Source organism: Balaenoptera physalus (genome assembly GCF_965194825.1).
Source record: "Balaenoptera physalus genome assembly, chromosome: 14".
NCBI lineage: Eukaryota > Metazoa > Chordata > Mammalia > Artiodactyla > Balaenopteridae > Balaenoptera > Balaenoptera physalus.
In genome coordinates, this window is record NC_138893.1 from 42,614,096 (window position 1) to 42,636,505 (window position 22,410).

The window sequence follows — 22,410 nt, forward strand, 5'->3', positions numbered from 1 at the left end:
CCTGGATTTGAGCAGTTCTCATCCTGATGCAAATTCTTGAACTTGACCACACTTCAGAATCAACTGGGTAGTTTGTTAGACTAGCATCCTCTTACAGACTGTGTCTCAAGGTAGGGCTGGAAATCTGAATTTTAAACAAGCATCCTGGGGATTCTGATGCACCACTATTTGAGAAGCACGAATAGCTCAGACTGTGTATCCTCATGGACTGAGGATGATGACTGAGTTTTAGTACTAATTCAAGCTTTTCCTAAAAAAAAAAAAAAAAGAAAAGAAAAAGAAAAAAGAAAACAACAACAGAAAGTGGAGGTCCTGGGATCAGTGACAGTCAAAAGTCAAACAGAACAGTTCCCCTCCCCCTCTACGCCAGAGGTCAAACAGGATGTGTCTCAGATGGAGTCCACTGATGCAAACAGGATCTGGAGAGAAATAGCAATTTTTCCTTTTCATTCTGAACCTCCATCCGACCAGTTCCGGAAACAGTCCTGATTAGAGCATAATTGATTTGGATTCGGTGAGCAGAGCAGGCAGGCCTGCACACGGCCTTCCCGCACAGCATAAGCTGTGCAGGATCATCTGACTCTTTACTGCATTAAAAACAATGTGATATGACATGTGCTGGTTTTCTAACAACATTTGCAACCTAAGTAAGATCATATAGTCAATGACTGTGCCAACCGTACTTTAGAGGAACAGCAGGGCATTTCTACCCAGCACCCAACAACAGCAAACAGACTCGAGGCATTGCAGTTGCATGAATACTAACTCTGGTCACACAGGATTTGGGGTCTTTTGCTGGTCAGGAAATGAACATGTATTACTTTCAAAGTTGAATCCGTTATTCCAGTTTAAACAAGGATTCTAAAGAGTTTGCCTTTTTGTTTTTTTTCCATAACACACATCATAGAGTGACTATAATTCAAATTTATCGGAGATTGAAAAGACAAACCAAATAAACAAAAAAACCCCCATCGTACCAGAAGCCTGGGAGGAAACGAGTTGAGTCAGAGAAGAATTCCAGCAGGGACTTTTTGGTCAGTGTGTTAGACTTCTTACTTTCAAGCAGTTGTTTCCTCTTTTTGCCCCAGTCTGTGTCAAGATCCCACTGCATGGCAAACAGGACACCAGCCAACCAAGGAATAACTGCTAGTCTGAAGCATCGCTTAGGTCCACACCATAAATCCTACTGCCTGAATTTACTGTTCCCCAAAATTAAGTCTACACAATCCAATTATCCCGGAAAGTGAGAATACAAACAGTGCTATAAACACTTTATCAGTGAATTTACAGGAAAGCATAGGCATTCTGTCATGAAATATTCTGATATACAAGAGGTTTAATCCATAGCTCCAAATGGCTTAACTTTGCCAGTGTGCCATTTCATTTTGTTCTATGTATACCTGAAACCAATGTCCCTTATGATGAATAAATTAAAAACAACCCAGACATATATTCTATTAGATCCTTGTTTGTATCTTTTTCTATGATACAAAATAAATATGTCTGTGATAACTTTAATTTAAACCTTTGTATTATGGAAAATTTCAAGGATCATATATAAAGGTAGAGAGACTCATATAACGCTCTCTAAGTTTATGGCCAATGCCCAGCCTCCACCCCTAGCTTATTTTGAAGCAAATCCACATCATATCATTCATCTATAAATGTTCAGTATGTAGTTCTAAAAGATAAAGATTCTTTTAAAAACATAAACGCAATGCCAGTATCATACTATAAAAATTAACATTCTCTCTTTAATATCAACCAGTATCCAGTCATCTATTGATTTTTAAGCAGAAATCTTACAGAAAGTCATGCTGATGAAAATCTAACAATTCCTGCGCTGCTATTGGAACTGTGTGATTGCCCTCACCCCCAATGCCCCAAGGCAAGGCTGCTTAAGAATCAGATGCACAAAAGTTCTTTCAAGGACTTGAGGCTGAATTCATGTGTCCAGACCTCGCCGGCTGCGGAGACCGGGTTGGATTCTCCAGCACTGTTGACTTTGGTCTGGATGTTTATCCATTCATTTTTCAGACCTCCAGTCGCTTGTTTATCTTGGCCATCCCTTTCCAGCCCAAGACTTCCCACACTCTGCCATCTGGCACCCTCTCTGGTTTTGTTCCCACAGCCCCAGCTCTGAGTAGAAACCTCAGCGGAAGCCCAGATCTTGCAAAGGTCCCGAGTGCTGGGCCCGTGCTTTGGTACCCTAGTTTTCCTGTAGAAAAGAAGGGGGCAAAAAGATATTTTGGAGAGGATTCCCAAGGTTCATTACCAAAAGACTATCAGTTGATAGATTTATAGTCATTGAATATCTCAGTGCCTTGGTGAATATTATCTCATTGTGATAAGCTTAGAAATCAAGTGTAGAACTGTACCTGGTGGTTCCTCTTTAAAAAAAAATCCACCATATAACTGAATATTCAACTTGCATCTTTAGACCTATAAACTGCGCTAGTCAAGATAGCAAATTTTTTAGCTATGAGGACTTCAGGTTTAACAGAGCACTTTAGATGGTAAAGAAAATTTTTAATCAATCCCATGCAAACTGAAGCAGCAGGGTTGCTGATTTCTGGCTAACAAGTCTATTCGACATTTCCTAAAATTGCTTCCCACTTTCCTGCTGTCTTGGGAATCACCCCTGACTTGTCAAACTTACCTGTCCTTGAGGGTTCTATTGATTACTCAGGCCAAACAGCTTCCCTCCTCACTTCCAACAAGAGTGACACCATCTCCATCACCAGGATGTCTTTGACAGTTTCTGAGAACTTACTATGTGCTGGGCACTGTTCTTCATCCTTAGTGTATTATCTCACTTATCTTTAGTGTATTATCTCCATTAAACAGCTCCAGGAGAAAAACACATCACTTTATAGATGAGGGGAATAAGGAAAGAGTAGGTAAACAGCCAAGGGCACAGGGACAGTAAGTGACAGAGCTGGGTCACATGGCTTAGAGGACCTCCCCTCAATCTTTAAGCTGTATTGCCTTTAAGAAAAGATCATATCCTACCCTGTGTATCAACAACATGTGTATGTATACGTACCCTCTCCTTAACATAGGCTATATAAAATTAATTAGTGCAGTATCTAGCAAATACAGGTGGTTGATTCTCTATAAATGTTAGCTATTATTATTGTTGTTGTTACCAGCAATTATTTTTGCCTGGTGCAGAATAGTCTCACTTCCATGCTGAGTGCAGTGGTAGATGCAGAAGCGTCATAGTCTGGCCTTATTGTTGCCAGATGTAGCAGATAAAAATACGGGATGCAATACATGGGGCACACTTATACTGGGAAGGTATTTGTTGCTTCTTGGAAATTCAAATTTAACTGGCATCCTGTATTTAATCTGGCAGCCTTAGTTGAGGGACTTAACATCAGTCAAAGAGGTGACCACAGCACTACGGAGGAGGAGGAGGAGGAGGAGAAGAAGGAGGAGGAGGGGGGAGGGGGAGCATTCCCTGCTCAACCATATGATGCTTATTAGAAGTGTTGCAGGAGTCCTGAGAAGGGAGGGCAGATTGGGTGTTGGGCAACCAGAGAGGGCCTCACAGAGGAGGTGGGGTTCCCAAAGCAGGCAGAATGGGCATTTTAAAGGCTTATAGGCCAAAGAAAGGATTAAGCAGCAATAGACCAAGTGCCTTCTAAAATGTGCTTATTATGGAAATAAGTTCACAGAACAGAGCTGAAAGAAAGGGAGATGTCCCTTTACGTTGTTTTTGAAAGTGCACAAGATGGTAAGTTGTCCATGACATTGATCCAGATGTGTTCAAACAGCACGGTTCCTGCAAGGCCAGAGGTGTCCACATTCCTGGTCTCTTGTTAGGAGAAGTGGAATAAGCACAGCTCTAACCTCTGAGGCCCACTAGGCCCCAGAGAAAAGGAGTTCAGATGCGCTGAAGAGTAGGAGCAGTCTGTCCTTTGTTGGGGGTGAGGGGGTAGGGGAGAGCATAACTGCTATCGTGGAAAGATGCTCCCTCATAGGCAAAGGTGCTGCCTTAACCCTCTCCTGTGGAGAGTGAGGACCTTCTGCTTAAAGATCCCATGATGCATTGCATAGGGCAGAGCATTTATTCAGTGCCTGTGGAATACAAGGAATAATTCAATTCTCATAAGAATCCTATTGTCTATTGTAATCCTCACTTTATAGAAGAAGAAACAGAGGTTCAGAGAGCTCAGATATTTCACTGCACATCACTCAGCTAGCAAGTGGCAGAGCCAGGTTGCAGATTTAAGTCTGCCAGATTTCCAGTCCTGTTCCCTTTCTCCTCCACCATCCACATGTGAGTCAGTTCTCTGCCAGTCATTTTTAAGGAAACACTCCTGTCGTCTGTCGTCCTCCACGTATGTGACAATGACTATGTTCTCACTCCTGGTGAATGTCGTCTTTGGCTCAGATTGGTAACTGGATTACTCCTGGGTACTCAAGACTTCCTTTTTGACAGTGGGGCACGTCCGTGAGTCTTCACTCCCATCCTTGTGCCTTTGGGAGGGCAAATTCTTCCATGGTGCTTTCATCTGGATCCCTCAGGCATCTTTTTCTAGAGTCCTGGGGGGTCCTCGGCACCACGGAAGCCCCCTAAGAGGCCTCCGTCTGGTTTAGTGACTCCGAAGACCCCACCTGCCCCCAGATCCTCTGTATATGGTGCCTCCACCAAAGGAAGAAGAGGAATAAAAATGCATCTAATTAAAGTAACTTTCCAGGTGAAGGGAACAAAATCCAGGCTGATTACAGGCCAAGGGCAGGCTAGCTGCTTTTGCAGATGTCTAGAAAGAGCCCAATTATGACAAGGAGTAGAGGGAAAGACACTTCCACCATAAAGAGCCAAATGTTGAAGTTGAAGGGCTATGAAAACAATCTATTTAATTTATTGGAACATGTTTTTCTAGCAGCTTTGGGTTAGAGCTGTGATTGCCTCCTGCAGGGATTTGTGACCTCATCCTTTCTTTCCCCCCCTCCCCCTCCCCCTCCCCCGAACTGTAACTATAGGGTTTTCCCGTTATAACCTGACATATGGTTTGCAGCAGGAAGGGCGAAATCCCAGTTATGAGTAGAGGCTCAGGTTTCAGACTCAAGAGAGACTCAGGTGAGCTACGAGGAATGGCCTTTGTTTCCTATGAAAACAGAGTTGAAAAGAGAGCGTTTCGTGACCCCTTGGTTTGGAATGAGGTAATTAATTCTCCAGAAACTCCCTCTAGTTTCCTGGGCAACAGAATCAATGTGTTGTTGATAGAAAAACTGGGAACAATAAATTGGTTTACATTACAGATTTTCTTCTTTTTCTAAAATAGGGATTTCTTGCCCAACAACCAAAAATATAAAACAAAACAAAAAGCAAACAAAAAATTCAAACCACACACACAGCATATAAACACACACAGCATACACACACACACACACACACACACACACGTGCGCGCGCGTGCGCGCACATAAACTTAACTCTTCCTCACACCCTGTGACTCAGCCTCACTCTTTTAAAAAAATTTAAGTTTAGTGCTGTGTGAATATTACTATGCTCGAGAAGATAGGGAAAGAGAAAGGGATCCAATCCCATGCATAACTGTACACAGAACAAGAACATTTTGGGGTAATCTTCAGGCCGAAGACTCGCACTCTGAGTGGGGTGATGGCAGGGTCAGCATATCAGAATTCCTGGGAGGTGTCAGAGGGAGGGAACTGGTATGAGATTTGTCAAAAAGTGTTGAGGATTAAAAAAATAAAAAAGACTGAGAAACTGGCTTAGACGGTCTTGGCTTTTTTTTTTTCCCATTTCAAAACCAAGTAAGTAAAGTTTTGCTTTTTAATGGCCAATTTAAGAACTAGGTAAGTGGTGTGGTCTTCCTGGAAATCCTATTCACAGCACTTTCTGAACTCCTGGTTGAAATCAAAGTGTATTTTTCCCCTACCCCCTCCCTGGGGCAGCAGGAGCTTCTCACTGTATGGTCTGAGCACACAGACGCCAGAACCAAACTGTTTGGACTCTACCCTGGCTCTCTCACCTTCTGTATCTCATCACATTTAAGATGACATTGACTGTAAAACAATCATTATTTTAAGCCTCACTAAGAAAAAGAGCTGCCAACCAAATTATGACACAATGCTAATATGCCATCAATTGCAGGAAATATCCTAATTTCAGTGATGTTAAAATATGACAAAAATTTGTCTTAGAATTGATGAACAATGGCACTTGTTTAGGAAATTTAATCTTTCTAACTTAACCTCTCTCTGTTTCACCTTCCCACTTAAAAGATAAAAATAATAATGGTACCTACCTCATAGGGTTGTTGTGAGGATTCAGTGAGTTGGTTCACTTAAAATGCCCAGACCATTCCTTGACATATAATAAGCGCTGAAGCTGCTATTATTATATTCAATATACACCACTCTAATTGACAGATACTTGCTCAAATGCAGGGTGGAGGTTCTCGTGGTCATCATTTCTGCTAGGGGGAAAAAACAGCATGGTAACACCCACACACTGCAAATTGTGATTTTAGAGAAATGAAAGCAGGCCAAATTAGAAGAACGGTAACAGATTGTTTCTCTCTGCCTTCGTCTCTGGGTGATTTCTTCAAGTACACCCTGGTTCCCATAGAAAAGTACTTGGCTTGTCTGGTAATTGTTCTGTTGTGGGGAGAGTTTTTGTATTCATGATGCTCTTGTGGATTATTTTTGCCAAATTTTTGTTGCTCTAAGCACTTCCTGGAGGCACCCCAGTCACAGGAGGGCTCTGAACTCAGAGGGATGCCAGGCAGGGTTTGGTGCAAACAATCCAGATGGTTCCACACAGCAAGCACTGTCATTTCATTGACAGAAGTCAGAAATAAGCTGATTTTTCCACTATAGCCCTAATAAATGGAAAAGTGAACAACCCTATCTTGATAAGCAGGCCCATGTTGAGACAACTCATTTTTGCAAATAGATGAACATGAGTGCAAATGAGAATTCCCAAAGTAAATACTGCTTAGATGCAGTTGACTCAAAATTAAAACCCGTAAGGGCAAGGCTCCAAGTCCACATATGTTTTCCAGACTCTTGGAAACTCTTGCATTTTGTTGTTGTCCTTAGCCTTCTGCTATCCCTAACTTCCTCCTCAAGTTATTGAAGAAATAGATATTTGGATGAATAGAATGTGATCTAGCTGGCACTAATTTAAAGGCACATGTCTGTTTTTATACCCAACCAAGTTTGATCAAAAAAAGAAACTGTGTGGGAGTTGGCACTAGGGCTTAGGGTGCCTAGCTCCAGAGTTTGAGAAAAAGCATTGACTGGGCTTTAGGAGACATAAATCCTAGACTCTCTTTTTGGCCCCAGGGTCACTCTTCACCACTCTCTGCTTCTTAGATTCCTCATCTATAGAGTCTCTCCTAGCCCTGAATCTTTATGATGTAAAGAACTTGTTTCTGCTGGGTACCTTTAAACAACACATGACAGTTAATTTTGTGTCCAGGTGTTTGGTCAACGCTAGTCTAGATATTGCTGTGAAGGTACTTTGCAGTCATGGTTAACATTTACAGTCAGTTGATTTTAAGTAAAGCAGATTACTCTTCATAATGCGGGTGGGCCTCATCTAATCAGCTGAAGATCTTAAGAGCAAAGACTGAGATTTCTTGTGATATAAGAAGGAATTCTGCCTCAGGACTACAATATAGAAATCTTGCCTGAATTGAAATCCTATTGGCCTGCCCCGCATATTTAGTATTCAAGCCTGCAACACCAGCTCTTACTTGGATTTCCAGCTAGCTGGCTTCCCTATGGATTTCAGAGTTGCCAGCCTCTACAAATGCATGAGTCAATTTCTGAAAATAAATCTTTCTCCTCTTTCTCTAGATAAATATATTTCCTACTGGACCATTTGCCCTGGCTCACCTTGCACTTGACCTCCCTATGTGACCTTCTCAGTTTCTGGCTTATTTTTCTGCACATGAACTTGCTTCACTTCTCACCTCTACATTTCTAGTTCCAACCTTGTGTTTTTCTCCTAGATGACCAAGATTTAAACTTTCTTTTTGGCCCAGCTACTGTTTATTTCCTTGAATAAAACTTCCTCTGATCTGCCTCCAACTCTGAGACCTTACTGAGTGACCCCAAGAGACCTGAACAGGTATGACTGAACTCAGCTAGGTACACGCACAACTGTCCACATGCTCACAGCCTCCAGGGCTCCTGCCTTTTTGTGCTTCAGCGGCTTATGGCGTTCTTGCCCTACATACTTCTGCTCAGAAACCACATTCTTTACACAATGTCCCCATACTTTTACAAAGGGTTAAAAAGCAGCTGGACTCATTTCCATCTCCTGGGTATTGTATTTCTTGTTCATGTCGCAGGATATATGTGGTTATAGAAGGACATATTTATTAATTAAAAGGGAGTATGTATAATTAGTTTTCGCTTATTCACAAGGGAGATTTTTAAGTATAGTCGTATGCCTGTGTGTAAAGTTATTTGACAGCAAATGTTTGCAAAGCTCCTGGAGATCCACAAAGGGCGGTTGCTTGGCCAATGCCAAGAATTATTAGAAACACAGGCTTTGCTATTGTTGACTCTACTCTAGAAGACTCTTATTATACAAGTGTTTGCCTTCATAAGGGGCACCTCACAGGAAGTCTAGGGCATATTCTCTTTTTTTTTTTTGTAACATCTTTATTGGAATATAATTGCTTTACAATGGTGTGTTAGTTTCTGTTGTTTAACAAAGTGAATCAGCTATACATACACTAGGGCATATTCTGACTTCAATGCATTGCCTGTCGGAATCTAAAGGGTCCTATATAGGGCCTCTCAGTCTGCTGTGTCTAGAAGACATTATACATTTTGTTCTCCCTTGTGCTGCAGTGGAATCAGGCCGAGTTTGCGTTATATAACACCACCATCTCACTCTGTAATGAGTAACTTCTGAGGAGGAGGCGGCAGGGGGAACAAAGCCACCTGCCCTTTGCCAACCCCTCCATGCTCTGCCAGTACACCTGCAGAGAACTCCAAGGGCTTGGCCTGGAAGAGAGGCCGCTTATTATGTTTCATTGTGTAGATGACACAGGGCCTTTCCAGGACAAGCCAGACGGAAAAAAATCTCTGCTTTGTTTCTTGGCCAGGTTTTACGCAAGGTCTCCTAGGGCTGAGGGATCGTTAAGCAGCTGCCTCGCTGAACCCTTGCCTTTCACTTCACCTGCTTTGAGAAATTTGATCGACTCAGAGAGAGACATGAAATATTCAAAGGAAGCTCCCAGCGACCAGTGTCTCAACGGCTTGCAGTGTTTAAATTGGGGACGTGTCACATGTTGGTTACACCTCAGTAGCATTTGTCCACAGTTCAGGTCTGACGCATCGGTGTGCTAAGTCAGACTGAAGTTTCGTCACTGTTCTTAGTTATAAGGTAAGCATCACTCTCTCCCCCATGGTCTGCCACTCTAGGGTGGGAGAGGTTATCAGATAGGGCCCTTTCTGTTGAGATAGAGACCCAATTCAAACTGGTTTAAATGAAACAGGAAATGTATTAGATCAAGTAACTAAAAAGCCCAAGGCTAAACTGGCTTCTGGGATGGCTGGCTTCACGGCTCGAATGAGGTCAGCAGGACTTGGTTTCTCTCCATCTCTAGGCTCTGCCTTCTGTTTGACTGGCTTCATTTTCAGCAGTCATGTGGTGGGCCCCAGCAGTTCCAGACTCCCCCTTGTGGTAGGAAGGTGGCTGCAATAGTTCTAGCCTCCATAGGATAAATCAGGGGTCAGCAAAACGTTTCTGTAAAGGTGACGGATGGGGAATATTTTAGGCATTGAGGGCCACACAGTTTCTGTTGCAGCTTCCAGCTCTTCTTTTAAAGTGCAAAAGCAGCCATAGATAATACATAAGTGAATGAGTATGGCTGTGTTCCAATAAAACTTTATTTAAAAAACATGCAGTGGGCTGGATTTGGTCTGTGGGCTATAGTTTGCAGATCCCTGGAACTAGAGAGTTGCTATTGGAAAAATAGCTGCCCAGCCAGGGGCTAATCTCCCAGCTTCTCTTATAATTGGGTGTGGCCACATGACTGAGTTCTAGCCAACACAACCCAAGTGGAAGTTATGTGGACCACTTCCGGGTCAAATCTTTTAATAAGCCGCAATGCCCCTTCACACTCTCTTTACCCTCTTGTTACCGATCCTAGTCCTCGGACTCTTTAATCAACAGAAATTGATGAGATCAAATGAGAATTTCAGGCAAGGCTTTAATGGGGCTCATGCTACAGCACAAGGGAGCGAAAGCAAGAAACAGGTACCCTTGCCCGCTTCCCGAGAGGAGGTGCTTGGGTCCTTAAATGGGATAACAACAAGGGTGAATCCATGGGTTAGGCAGGAGGTGTAGCTCAGGTGGTCTGTCCACCCTCTTGGTGGTGCTGTGTGCAGGGATCACGCGAAGCACCCTGCTTTTTCTGCCGGCACCTCAGAAATGGCAGTTTGTCTGTGGCCTTTTTGTATCTTATTGCTCATAATGGCCCCAACTGCGCATGCATGCAGTATGTTTAGTCTCTTATAGTTTCTTTGTATCCTATTGCTCAGGGAGAGGTTTGTTCAGGTACAAAGCACTCCGGTAGAGGATCCTAGGTCCCAGCCTGTCTCACTCTGAGACTGGACGCAGACGATCAGGAAGTTCTAGGAGTGGCAGAGCCACAGGATAAAGGAATCTGATTTCTGAATCACCGTGTGGAGGGGAGTCACTCAATTGACCAGGAACAACTGCCTCAGACTGCAAGGAGAGTGGGAAATAAATTTCTATGTTGCTCAAATCATTATATACTTCATGTCTATTTTTAACAGCAGTTTACCTACCTTAAGTAATACAGAAATTGGTGTTAGAAAGGGACTGCTAAGTAAGAAACACCTACATTATGTGGCACTCATTTAGCAGTTGTGCAATGAGAGACAAGAAAATAGAGTGGGCTGCAAAAATGGTGACCCAGGTCATGCAGTGGCAGAATATTTGTTCAGCTGTTGCCAGCAGTCATTTGGAATGCAGACCAAGATGAACCTGTAGCTCTAGGGGAAGCCATTAAAAAGAGACAGAATGTTAGTGTGTGTTAGAGTTGAGTTCCTTGCTACTTATAACAAGTTACTACTAGAAAAATATGAGCCCTGGCAATAATTGGCCAGTTTATAAGCAGAAATAGAAGGGACTGAAGAAAGCCTCTGAATTTGAAAAACCTGATTCTGGGTCTCAAACAGTAAGAAATAAGACCAGAAGAAAAAAAATTAAAACCCCAGACTTGGAAAGGACAAAAGCCTATTAAGAATTCTCAGTTAAATATAGCAGTTCAAACCCTGCAGCAAAGATCAGATAAAGGGTGTAGCCTTTCCACTTGGGTCTATTGTTCAGATGGCCTCAAGGTAGCTGCCATTAAGTTGTGAGAAAGCTACAGAGACTCAGAACTACATCCAGGAAAGAATTTTGGGTGTGGTTATCGGCATTTGGAATTTACTAGAAGCAAATAAATGAGAAACTTACCAAATTTTTTGAGGGGATTGTATTACTACTGGAGTCACAAAGCTGGGTGAAATAATCTTAAATTGGTCAAACCTTACCCTTTGGTCCTAAATTTGCATGAGTAGAAAGTAGACTATGAAGGCTGTGGAGTCTTCAAGGAGGGCATGTCAGAAATGGCCAAAAAGAATAGTGGGCAGGGCTTCCCTGGTGGCGCAGTGGTTGAGAATCTGCCTGCCAATGCAGGGGACACGGGTTCAAGCCCTGGTCTGGGAAGATCCCACATGCCGCGGAGCAACTAGGCCCGTGAGCCACAACTACTGAGCCTGCGCGTCTGGAGCCTGTGCTCTGCAACAAGAGAGGCTGCGACAGTGAGAGGCCCGCACACCGTGATGAAGAGTGGCCCCCGCTCGCCGCAACTAGAGAAAGCCCTCGCACAGAAACGAAGACCCAACACAGCCAAAAATAAATAAATAAATAAATAAATATATTAATTAAAAAAAAAAATAATAATGGGCAAGGAAGGATATCAGGAGGGTGGAGTAAAGAGGCCTAGAGAAAAGTAGGCAGTGAATTCCTCCCAAAGAGCCGATTAAAGGACTAAGCAGGGAACTTACCCTTTCTTACCAGTCAGAATGTCTTTGTACTGTCCACCTAGCAGGGCTCCATCATGATATTAACCAAGGACTCTGTTTTTCCCATTCTTCCTTTTTCTGAACTGGAGTCTTACTGCGGTTATCAAGTCCTATTCCATCATGTTATAGTGGATGTGTGTTAGAGGCCAGGTAACTGGTCTTTTAGTTAATAAATCACTGGACTGTGAGGAGCCACATACAGACCTGAATGAGAAAACATTGCATCCTCAAGAATCCCAGACTCTGAGGTGAATGGAGTGACTAAATGGAGCTTTAGGTCGTCTTCCTTGAGAAGGACATGAGTGCAGGCTCTTTATGTGAGAAGAAGGGTGCAGATGGTCAGTTAGTGTCTGGAAGGGTGGACCGTGATAGATTGAAGCTATTTACTAAAAATCTATTTCTTCTTCTTGAATGCATAGCTAGACCACACTTCCAGGGTTACATATGCAGTAGAACACAACTACATGAGTGAGTTCTAGCCAAAAGAATGTGAGTGAAAGTAACATAAGCCATTTCCAGGCCAAGAAGGTCATATGTCACATCCTTGCTTCATTCCCTTTCTGTTGGCTGGATATAGATATTAATGAGATCTTAGACCCTGGAGAATAGTGCAGCCACAAGCTAGAAGGAGCCTGGGTTTCTGAATCAGCACATGGAAAAGAGCTGTCTTCAGATTGTTGAGTAAGCGAAAAATAAACGCCTACTGTTTTTGAGCATTTATGAAATTTTGTCACCCCAGCTTAGCCTACTTAATTAATACAAGAAACAAAATAGTCTCTGTGTCTGCTTAACCCTTTCTCTCTCTGAAGACTGGCTTTCGTTGCTCCTCTGTATGTAACTCAGATGTTAGCTGGAGCTTCCCTTCTCCTTGAGTTCTAGGTGAAACTGGAATGAACTCTCAATTCCTTGTCCTGTGGTTATCCAAAGACTTTTCTAAGATATCTCTGAATTCCCAGAGGAGCTTCTGTTCTTATGGATTCCTTTCCCTTTTGAGTTCCTCAGTTCTCTCTTCTGTTCCATAGTGACCAGACAAGAAACTCAACCCTTTTCTGACTTATACACACACCTACACATCACACACACCTCTCATTCACACAAATTCTTTATGAGCATGAGAGGCTGTACAGAGAAATTGGTGAGGAAGAAATGGAGGAAGAGCTTACAACCACAAGCTGTAAAACTTCAATGAAACAGTAGGTGTCACCATTCTTAAACCACCCACCCCTGGTGAGTTTCACTAGCCCTTCACTTCACCTTATCTCCTTAGTTTTTACTCTTCTCCCTTCCTCTTTCTCTTTCCCCTTTACTTACACCAAGAACCAGACAAAAGCTCTTGGATACAGTGGACAGTTTAACAATTTGTCACCCTGGGAAGACTGATAATTGGATGACTTTTCAAATCCATCTTTGGAGGGGAGGCAATGCCTTGCATGGGGTGCATGGGGGGAGAACAAAAGAGGAACATCATACTCAGCCTCTGCTTTGTCTTCCTGAGCAATTCCACTCTGGCCCCAAACATGCACAGCTCACTGAGTAAAATAAAAGTATTGTGTTTAGCTTGACCCACTATCCTAAAAAGTTGTTTTAAAACCAATTCTCTGTTTTTATACAATCATGTTCCTGGTGGCTCATCGCAACCTATGTGGCTTATCAGAGTATCTGTTACAAACTTACACTTTTGTATCTGAGAGAAGTTTTGGGAATTTCAAATTTCCCATTTCCTTCACATTTCCAGTGGCATTTTTATAGTGAGGCTTCACTGCTGTTTATAGGTTGGCATTCCAGGCTGTGGCCTACCAACTTCCTCCTAAGACAGCATTGCTTAACTGTCTCCATTTTAGGAGAAAAACCAAGAAATATTTCCCTTTGTCTCAAGCAGTGTGGTTTTCTTCCTCCTCTGATGTCTCGGCACCAACTTATGTTTGTCATTGAAGGATTCCCTAAGTAGCTTATCAAGTTACTTTCCCATACAGAGATAATTTTTTTCCCTAAAATGAATTCTGGTAATAGCATAAAAATGTTTTTCACTTTATTTTACATGGACATGATGGAATATGGCCCTTTTAGCCCTGGAACGCAATTAACTTTGAGCTCCAGAAGGGTTGTCATGTACCGTTGTACAGGTTGTACACCAAGTGGCTCTAGGGGGCACCTTTTACACTATGGTCTATGTGCTTGGTAATCCCTAGAGTTGTGTAGTCCACAACCTGTACAACCATATGTTACAGACCTATCTCAAGAACCATCCACCATCCAACTGTCATCTCAATGGTCTAATTTCAAAATGGTCACCCATTGTGTGTCAGTTGTTCATTCCTGTCCAATCAGATATGCCCAAGTTAGAAACATCATGTTATAGACACATGGATCCAGAGTTTCAGTCCTTTTGGGGAGCCTATGTGGGGGCACTGGGGTTATACGGGAGAGAAGGTATTAGATGGGAAGGATAGATGTCTCAAAACATGGCATCTACTAAAAGAATTTGGCATTGGCATTGCCAAGGGCTAGTGACAGAAAAAATGAACAGCCAAAAGGCATATAAATATAGTCAAGCCAATGTTTTTAAACTGTGAGCTATGATCCATTAATGAGCTGTGAAATCAATTTAGTGAGCCACACTTTTAAAAACATAAAAATGAAATTAAAAAGATTAGAAGCAGAGAAGCCACCTCTAATAATGATAAACATTGTTTTGTGAAATTATGTTTTAGTTATTTGTGTACTGGATCAGTATATAAAGTGTGGATTATGGTGCAAAAAATTCAAAACACCAAACCAAAATCCAAACCAGATGGTGATCCTCAATCTTACTTGCCAAGCCACAGGTTTGATGCAGGTGCCCTGGGACATTTATCTCAGAGCGTGTCTCTGGACCTTGTCTCCTCCACTGCTCCTGCCATCTCACCTGATCTGCTTAGCTGACCCTTTTATTTTGTATCTGGTTCTTGCTTCCCAGTCACCCATGTCTCAGACTGTCTTCCTCTCAGCTCCATGCCCAGCTCCAACTCTGGGGAGTCCAGGCTGGTTAGACTCTCCAGCATCCCCAGAAAGGGAAAGTTGGACAAAAGACAGCAGTCAGAGTCTTGAAGCCCAGCCCTCTCTTGTCCACTTTTCTTTGGTTCCTGAGCCCACCGTTATCTTGGCAGATGGTAAGTCAGAGTCTCTAGCCTGTAGAAGTAGGGTTTCAAGTTAGTTGTGCTCATCAGGGTCCGATATCCCAATGGCACGAGGTATGTCTCAGAGACTCACTTGTTCCCTGAACTGCAGCTTATTGCTACCTTTGCCTAATTGAAACAACTGGGCTTTTGCTTAAACTTTTTGCTGTACTCTCTGTGCTGGGGTGCTGCCTAGTGCCTAGATCTTGTAAACCAAGTTATCCTTGGAACTGGACAACATCCCTAACATCTCCTATGCCAAAGTCATAGCTGATTAGATCACAGATGAACACTTGTCATAAGGGCAGCTAGTCTACAGGCTCCCCGAAGCAGCCTATAAGGTAGCCTGGTACAAAAGTTTTGCACAAGAGGATTAATAGTGATTAAGTAAACCAATCAGATGTTCTCTCTCAGAGCTTTGAACTCAATAAGAGAAAGTGAGAGAGTCAGTTGGTCAGAGGAACAACCCTCACCCCACAACCCCTCAGCTCATCCTGGCAGGGGAATCTCTAGATACTGAAGCCTTCTGGAACCAGCCTGGAACTTTGGACCCTGTATCTTGTACCTCTGCCTGCCCCTTGGAAATCTTGGTCCTGGCATCATCCTGTCCCCATTGACCTAACACCTAGCCCAGCACCTGGGTCAAGCTAGAGGTCAATGGATGCACATATTAATGTCCTCCATCTCTTTTGGGTTGCGGTGTCTGTGGTACGAGCAGTTAGACGCCTTGACTGTGAGTTCAGGCTCTGCATCCTCCTATCTATATAACCTTGGACAAGTTACTGGAATCCTCTAAGCCTCCATTTTCTTCTCTGTTAAGGTGAGGGTGGTATTATTTACCTCTTAGGCTGTTGTGAAGTTTAAAATAGCAGATGTGTGAAAGCCTGTACTTAATGAGCCCTCTAAAAGCACTTAGTGCATCTGAGTATAAGGAAGTTACATGTTATATGAGGGTTGCACTCTGTAAGACCTCATGTAAGTAAAAAAACAAACAAATTTCATGAAGCAAGACTCTTCCTGGCAAAGGATAGCGGCCATCATGTTGGCCAGCTGGCAAGAGAATAAGCAGAATTTCCAATTCACTGGGCTCTCGGGTGAAAAATTTTGCAATTTTGAACAGATTTTTAATTTTAGAGTATTTTCAAAAAAATGTCTTTATGATTACCTTCACATTATGCACTTTTAAAATACCCCCAATCAAATTTGCTTAAAATACACTGAGCTCTATGATTTGAGAGAGAAGAAAATGAAAAATGCACACTGTGATGCAAAATGAATGGTTCTTCACAGTCCCGCACAGCTGCATGTTCCCGCATCGCATTAACCTCTGGATATGCTCAGCCTTCACTCTGGAATTTTTAAATGTCATAACAGTGTACTTTCAAAATAATATGCTTGTGTATCCCCCCACTTCCCCAAGTGTGTAATCTTGTCAGCATGTTTTATCTGGTGCCATATATCATGCACATGAAGAATCCATTTCCCCAAACAAAACATCACACATGTCCACAGTGTCTATAAATTTTGAATCCTGACATCGATGTTATTATCCTCTGACATTTGGATTGGCCTGACTTGGGCATAATTTGGGGGTGATGTTTTTAAGGAATGAAGGGGATGTCACTCTTTTCTTCCTGATGGGTTTCCTCTGGAGAAAGTGATGTCAGGAACATGCAAGACTTAACCCTGCTGGAGAAGGCCCCAGATGCTCTCCCCAGGGTACCAGGAGATTAAGCAGGCCTGATCTGTAAGCATTCCCACTGCAGGGGTGATAACAAGGTCATTCTGTACTTAGGTTTGGCTTTATAATAATACATCTGGCATCGATAGAGTTTCCTTCTTTCCAAGTGCTTTCCTATTTATGATCTCATTTTGCCCTCACAGGAGGAGGAAAGGGAGCTGGTTGGGATGAGCAAACCTGAGTTTCTCCTTCTCTGGGTCTGGGCAAGTCCCTTCTCAGGTTTAGTTTCTCCATCTGTAAAGTGGTATCAGAATTGCTATTGGGTGCTTAGGGTTGGATACGTACAAATGTGCCTGTGTATCCCAAAGCAGGGAAGTGCTTTGGGAAATCCAAAAAGCTATGCAGGCATACCTCATTTTATTGTGCTTCACTTTATTGCACTTCGCAGATGCTGTGTTGTTTACAAATTGAAGATTTGTGGCAACCCTGCGTTGTCAGATGATGGTTAGCATTTTTTTAGTAATGAAATATTTTTAAATTAAGGTGTGTGCATTTTTTTAGATATAATGGTATTGCACACTTAATGGACTACAGCACAGTGTAAAGGTAACTTTTATATGCACTGGGAAACCAAAAACTCGTGACTCGATTTACTGTGATATTCACTTTATTGCCATGGTCTAGAACCGAACTTGAAATATCTCTGAGGTATGCTTACAGACAGAAATGTGCTGTGATGATAAAAGTCATTTACACACTCTTGAAAGAATTTAAGAAATAAAACAGTAAAGAGGTTTTCAAGCTTTCTCTTGTGAAGACGACAGATGAATGGTGGTCATGAACAGAACACATTTCTTTTGTCGGTTCAGATTTTTGCTGTCTCACTTCAAGGGGTGCCTAAACTGTAGGTCAAATGCCTTTGTCTGTGTTGGCTTTCTCCACCTCATTCTCTTTCACTCAAGAAAGTGTATCAGAATGCAAGCAAGTGAAATGTTATTATAAGGGTAACCTTGATTTCACTCAATTTATTTTCATTCAATTTATTTTCCAAAAATGCAAACTCGGGATTCTTATAAGTAACAGAAACCCAACCCAAACTGACTTAAGCAAAAGATAAAATGCACTGACTTGTGTCATATAAGAATATGCAGGGGCAGATGCTTCTGTCATGGCTGGATCCAGAGGCACAAATGGTTTTATCGGGACTTAGACTATTTATTCATCTTTAGGTTCTACTTTAGTTTGTGTTGACATTTTCAGGCAGAATCGCTTCATGAGTGATAAATGGCTGCTGGCAGCCTTAGGTTTGTATTCTCAAAGATTAGCACCCTCTGTGAAAAGAGAGCTTTATTTTCTCAATACTGTAATTCTGGCATAAATCCTAGGATTAAGACTCATTGGGTTGACCTGGAAGCACTGCCCGCTTCCTGAATCAGCCGCAGGGTTCAAGCCAATGGGAGGTGCTGATTGGCTGGGACTATATTGTCTCCCACTCTTTCCACTATGGGGGGATGGGGGATGGAGGTGGGGTCAGTCTTGTCTGAACCACATAGACTGAGTGGGTGTGGGGTATTCCCTAAAGGAAAATTGAGGGGCTGTTATAAGAAACTAGGAGAATGGAAGCTGGGTGGGCAAAACCAACAGATGTTCTCTACAGTAAACATGATACTTAGACAATTATTTTTAAGAAATTACTTAAAATGTACATTACACATGGGTTGCGATTTACCAGGGTGTTAGAATAGTCTGACTGAAAACCTCTGATCTAGTTTGATCCTCTCTTTTTCCAGATACTCTTGTAGCTTGGTAAGTTTGTTTTTGGACATAATGAGTTGAAGTTTTATTTGTGATTTTGACACCTCATTAAAGGTTTTCTCAACATAAGGAGCCAACCTAAAGGCTCTTCGCACAAGTTTTCCAAGAAATAAACTGTCCTTCCAAAGGTGAGAGGATTGCTAGGGCCTCCTTTATATACATTGCATCTGTATTTCTTGCTATGTGAAGAAAACCTTACCAAAATTTAATGCCTCTGATTTCCCAACTTTTTCATATGCAGGAACAGTAGAAGGAAGTGCAAGTTCTGTCACCTGGATTTAGAGACAAGGAAACTGAAACAGAGAGAAAACCAGGCTTATGTGTAGGCAGCATGGCTAACTACCTCCACAGTATGACTGAGGCACTTCTCAAGGCCTGCTATTTCTGGAAACCTCTAAAACAAGCAGTTTGTGCCACTGAAGTGCTTTCTTAATGAGATGTGTGTAGTTTAACTGGATCAAGGCATTACATCGCCTAGAGGCCAATGTATAATTAATGTTTTTCAGGGGTCAGTTCAATTCAACAAATAGTTATTGAGGACTTATTACTAGTTGTATCACTTAGGGCGCTTTTGGTTGCAAGGGAGAGAAAATCCATTTCCAACAGTCTTAAAATATAATACAGATTTATTGATAAGCCCAGTGGTAAGGTGGCCTTCAGGTGAGGTTTGATCCAGAACTTCACCAAAGACCTAGTTTCTTCTTTCTTCTCAGACTTCCAGGCTGTCTGCTTCACCCTAAGGCTGGCTGTCTTAGCATCACAGGATGACTGCCAGAATGTTCTGAGAGCTACATGCTTCCTTATTTACTTCCACCAGGAGAAAAGCAGTTGTCCAAGGAATTTATAAGGGTGAGGCATTTTTTTCCCCAGAGAATCTCCTCCCATCTCACTAGTTCAAACTGGGACATGTACTGCCTATTCCGAAACCAAACTTTGTGGCCCGGAGGATGGGATATGCTGGTAAACAAGGACCATGCCTGGCACTCTCTTTCCCAGACACTGGGGAAGATAAGATGGGCTGGGTTGTGGGGTGGGAGTGGATAAGGGTCTTGGCTGAGTGTAAATCTGTCAACAGAAGGAAGGGGAATACATGCAAAAATTCATCTCATTAGGGGTTGTCTTTTTATTAATGAATAGAATGGTATTGAATATTTGTAGCTACAACAAAAGAATCAAATTTCAAGGAGAAAAGAGAAGATAATTTTAATTTTGGATATACTGAGTTTCAAGTGCCCACAGAATTATTTGGGCAATACTGTTGAGTAGGGAGTTAGGAATAAGGACCTGTTCATTACTCAGAAAGTCAGGTTTGGGCTGGAGATTTAGATAAGGTGGTTAAGGACATGACAGTGGAGACAAGTAAGTTCAGGTTGAGCGTCTAGGGGCAGTGCAGGGCCAGTGCCCAGGGGCAGTGCAGGGTGAGTGAGAAGGAACCCTGACACCTACAGAAGTGAGAAAAGGAAGGGGAACCCTGGGGGCTGGAGAAAGTGAGGAGAACACTGTATCAAGAAGGCCTGGGGGAGAGCAGTTCACGGAGGAGGGAGGGATCATCGCAGAGGCCAAGTTAGATGAGGCCTCAGCGGTGTGTGCTCAGTTTGGCAGCTGGGAGGTCTGCGGAGGGATGCGGCAGGTGGAAGAGAGTCAGTGAGGAGAGACGGGGAAGGGAGGTGGTGAAGGCAGTGACAGGGCTCCTCACCCTGTAAGCCTGTCTCTGAAGGTCAGGGCGAGCTAGGGCGGAACTCAGAGAAGAGGGAGAAGACTATCTTTTTCCTGGCAGGGTCTTAAATGGGTTAGTGCTTTTTGTATCAGGCCATTTAACCTTTTGATGCTCCTCTCTCTGGACAAGGAGGGCAAGTGTGGGCACAGGAGGTGGAGGCTGGGGTCTACTACAGCTGGCAGAGCCTAAATCCTTCCTTCTCCTAGACGAGGTAAGGACTGGTGGTGCCCCAGGGTGACCATCCGTAAAGCGCCCAGGAACCCAGGTGACTTCCTGCTCTTCCTCTCCACCCAGACCAGCCCCAGGGCATCTTTGAGTGGCAGCTTGGGCATCCTGGGTGGTAGCGGGTATCTGCACTCCTCTCCACTCCCACCTTCCCCTAAAGGAAGTACTGAGGCTCCTCCAACTCCATACGAGGACCTCCCAGATTGTCTAGTGTGTAGACTACTTCCCATGATGTCCGAGCTTCCCCAGTCCTCTCCCTTTCATGCCTATCTTCATCTCGCCGCTCAACCTTCATCTGTTTCAAAAATCCCTATTTGAGCTGTGGGAGCACCTGGGCCTTGGGACGCAGCATCTGATGAACATCGTTAATAGGCTTTAGCCCCTGCATGTCTTTCATCCTCCTGTCTCAAGGGACTCACAGGCCCTTCTCCTTCCTAGCTGTCGCTGGTAGTACCCCTGTGACCCCCTTCTTCGCTGCCTGTCCCCATGGAAAACACTCTAGGCCAGTGGGCGGTGCCTAAATTCAAGCTATGGGGACTGGGCCCGTGCTGGTCAGTCAGCACCTCAGAGAGAAAATCTTAAGCAGGGTGTTTCTGGGACTTGGAGAAGGGAAGGGAGAGTTCAGAGAATGCTTCACAGGAATGCTAAGATTAACGCCTCTAGTTAGCGCCCAGAGGCCCTCCTGCACTCACTGTCCTGCTGCATTGCAATCATCTCTGCACTGGGCCTCAGACCTGGGCAGTTTCTGGAAGCGTGAGCCACTTTTGAGGTGCAAGAAGAGGATTCCAGGAAATGCAGGAGGCCTCAGAGGGATTGAAATACTTGGCTGGGACTAAAGCTGCCCTCATTGGGACACTGGGCGCTGCTTCTGTGACAGGGGAGCATTTGCTTCTTCCCTGGAGTCACCACCACCCCGCACCTCCCCTCTGTAGTGGAGCATCAGGTTACTTGTGGTTCCAAGTACTCCAGGCCTTGCATTCTATCTCTGCCTGTTCTGGGCGGCAATTGATTTTAGCAAGAGACCAACCTGCTCTGTGCTCAGCGTGAGCATAGTAGGGCCATTAAAGTAGATGTTTCCTACCTTTAACTCCCTCTTTATGCTAATGGTTCAGCTCCAAAGGCAACACTTAGGCAAATAAAATATTTAGAGAACCAATCAACTTTGTATTCTGTTCTTTGAGGAATAAAATCAAGGCAATACAGGGAGTCAGAGCTGTACTATCCAATATGGTAGCCACTAGCTACATGTAGCTATTTAAATGTAAAATAAAATTAAATAAAATTACAAACTCAGTTTCTAAGTCATACTAGCCATAGTAGGTGCTCTGTAACCACATGTGGCTAGTGGCCACCCTCTTGGACAGAGCAAATGAATATTATTCCTCTCCAGAATGTTCTATTGGGCAGTGCTGGCCTAGAGTAATAGAGGTCAACTTCATAGAATAGGTATGGCTCGGGCTGGGCCTGGACAGATAGCAGAATTAGGTAAAAGAGGAGGGGTAGGGTCTTCCAGGTGGGAGAAACTGTGAAACTGTCCTCAGAGATTGGAATGAACCTCGCAGTTTGGGGCAACACCCAGGGGAAGAGGACTAGCGGGACAGAGACTTCCTTTTGAGGAACCATGGAAGCCATCACCACTGATGATAACAGCACAGGGAATGAAAGGGAGGAAGCTGTCCCCCTCCTCTCAGTTCTCAACCCTGCATCCCATCCTTCACACT

At 43.3% G+C, this 22,410-nt stretch overlaps 1 long non-coding RNA gene across 1 annotated transcript; it reads right to left on the bottom strand.

Annotated features, from left to right (window-relative positions):
• Window positions 1-226: 226 nt before the first annotated feature.
• Window positions 227-6,778, bottom strand: LOC309643067. Its single transcript, XR_014253530.1, has 2 exons — window positions 6,282-6,778; window positions 227-2,218 (listed from the first exon to the last, which is right to left on the bottom strand). It is a non-coding gene; the product is annotated as an uncharacterized lncRNA (long non-coding RNA).
• Between the last annotated feature and the right edge of the window lie 15,632 nt (window positions 6,779-22,410).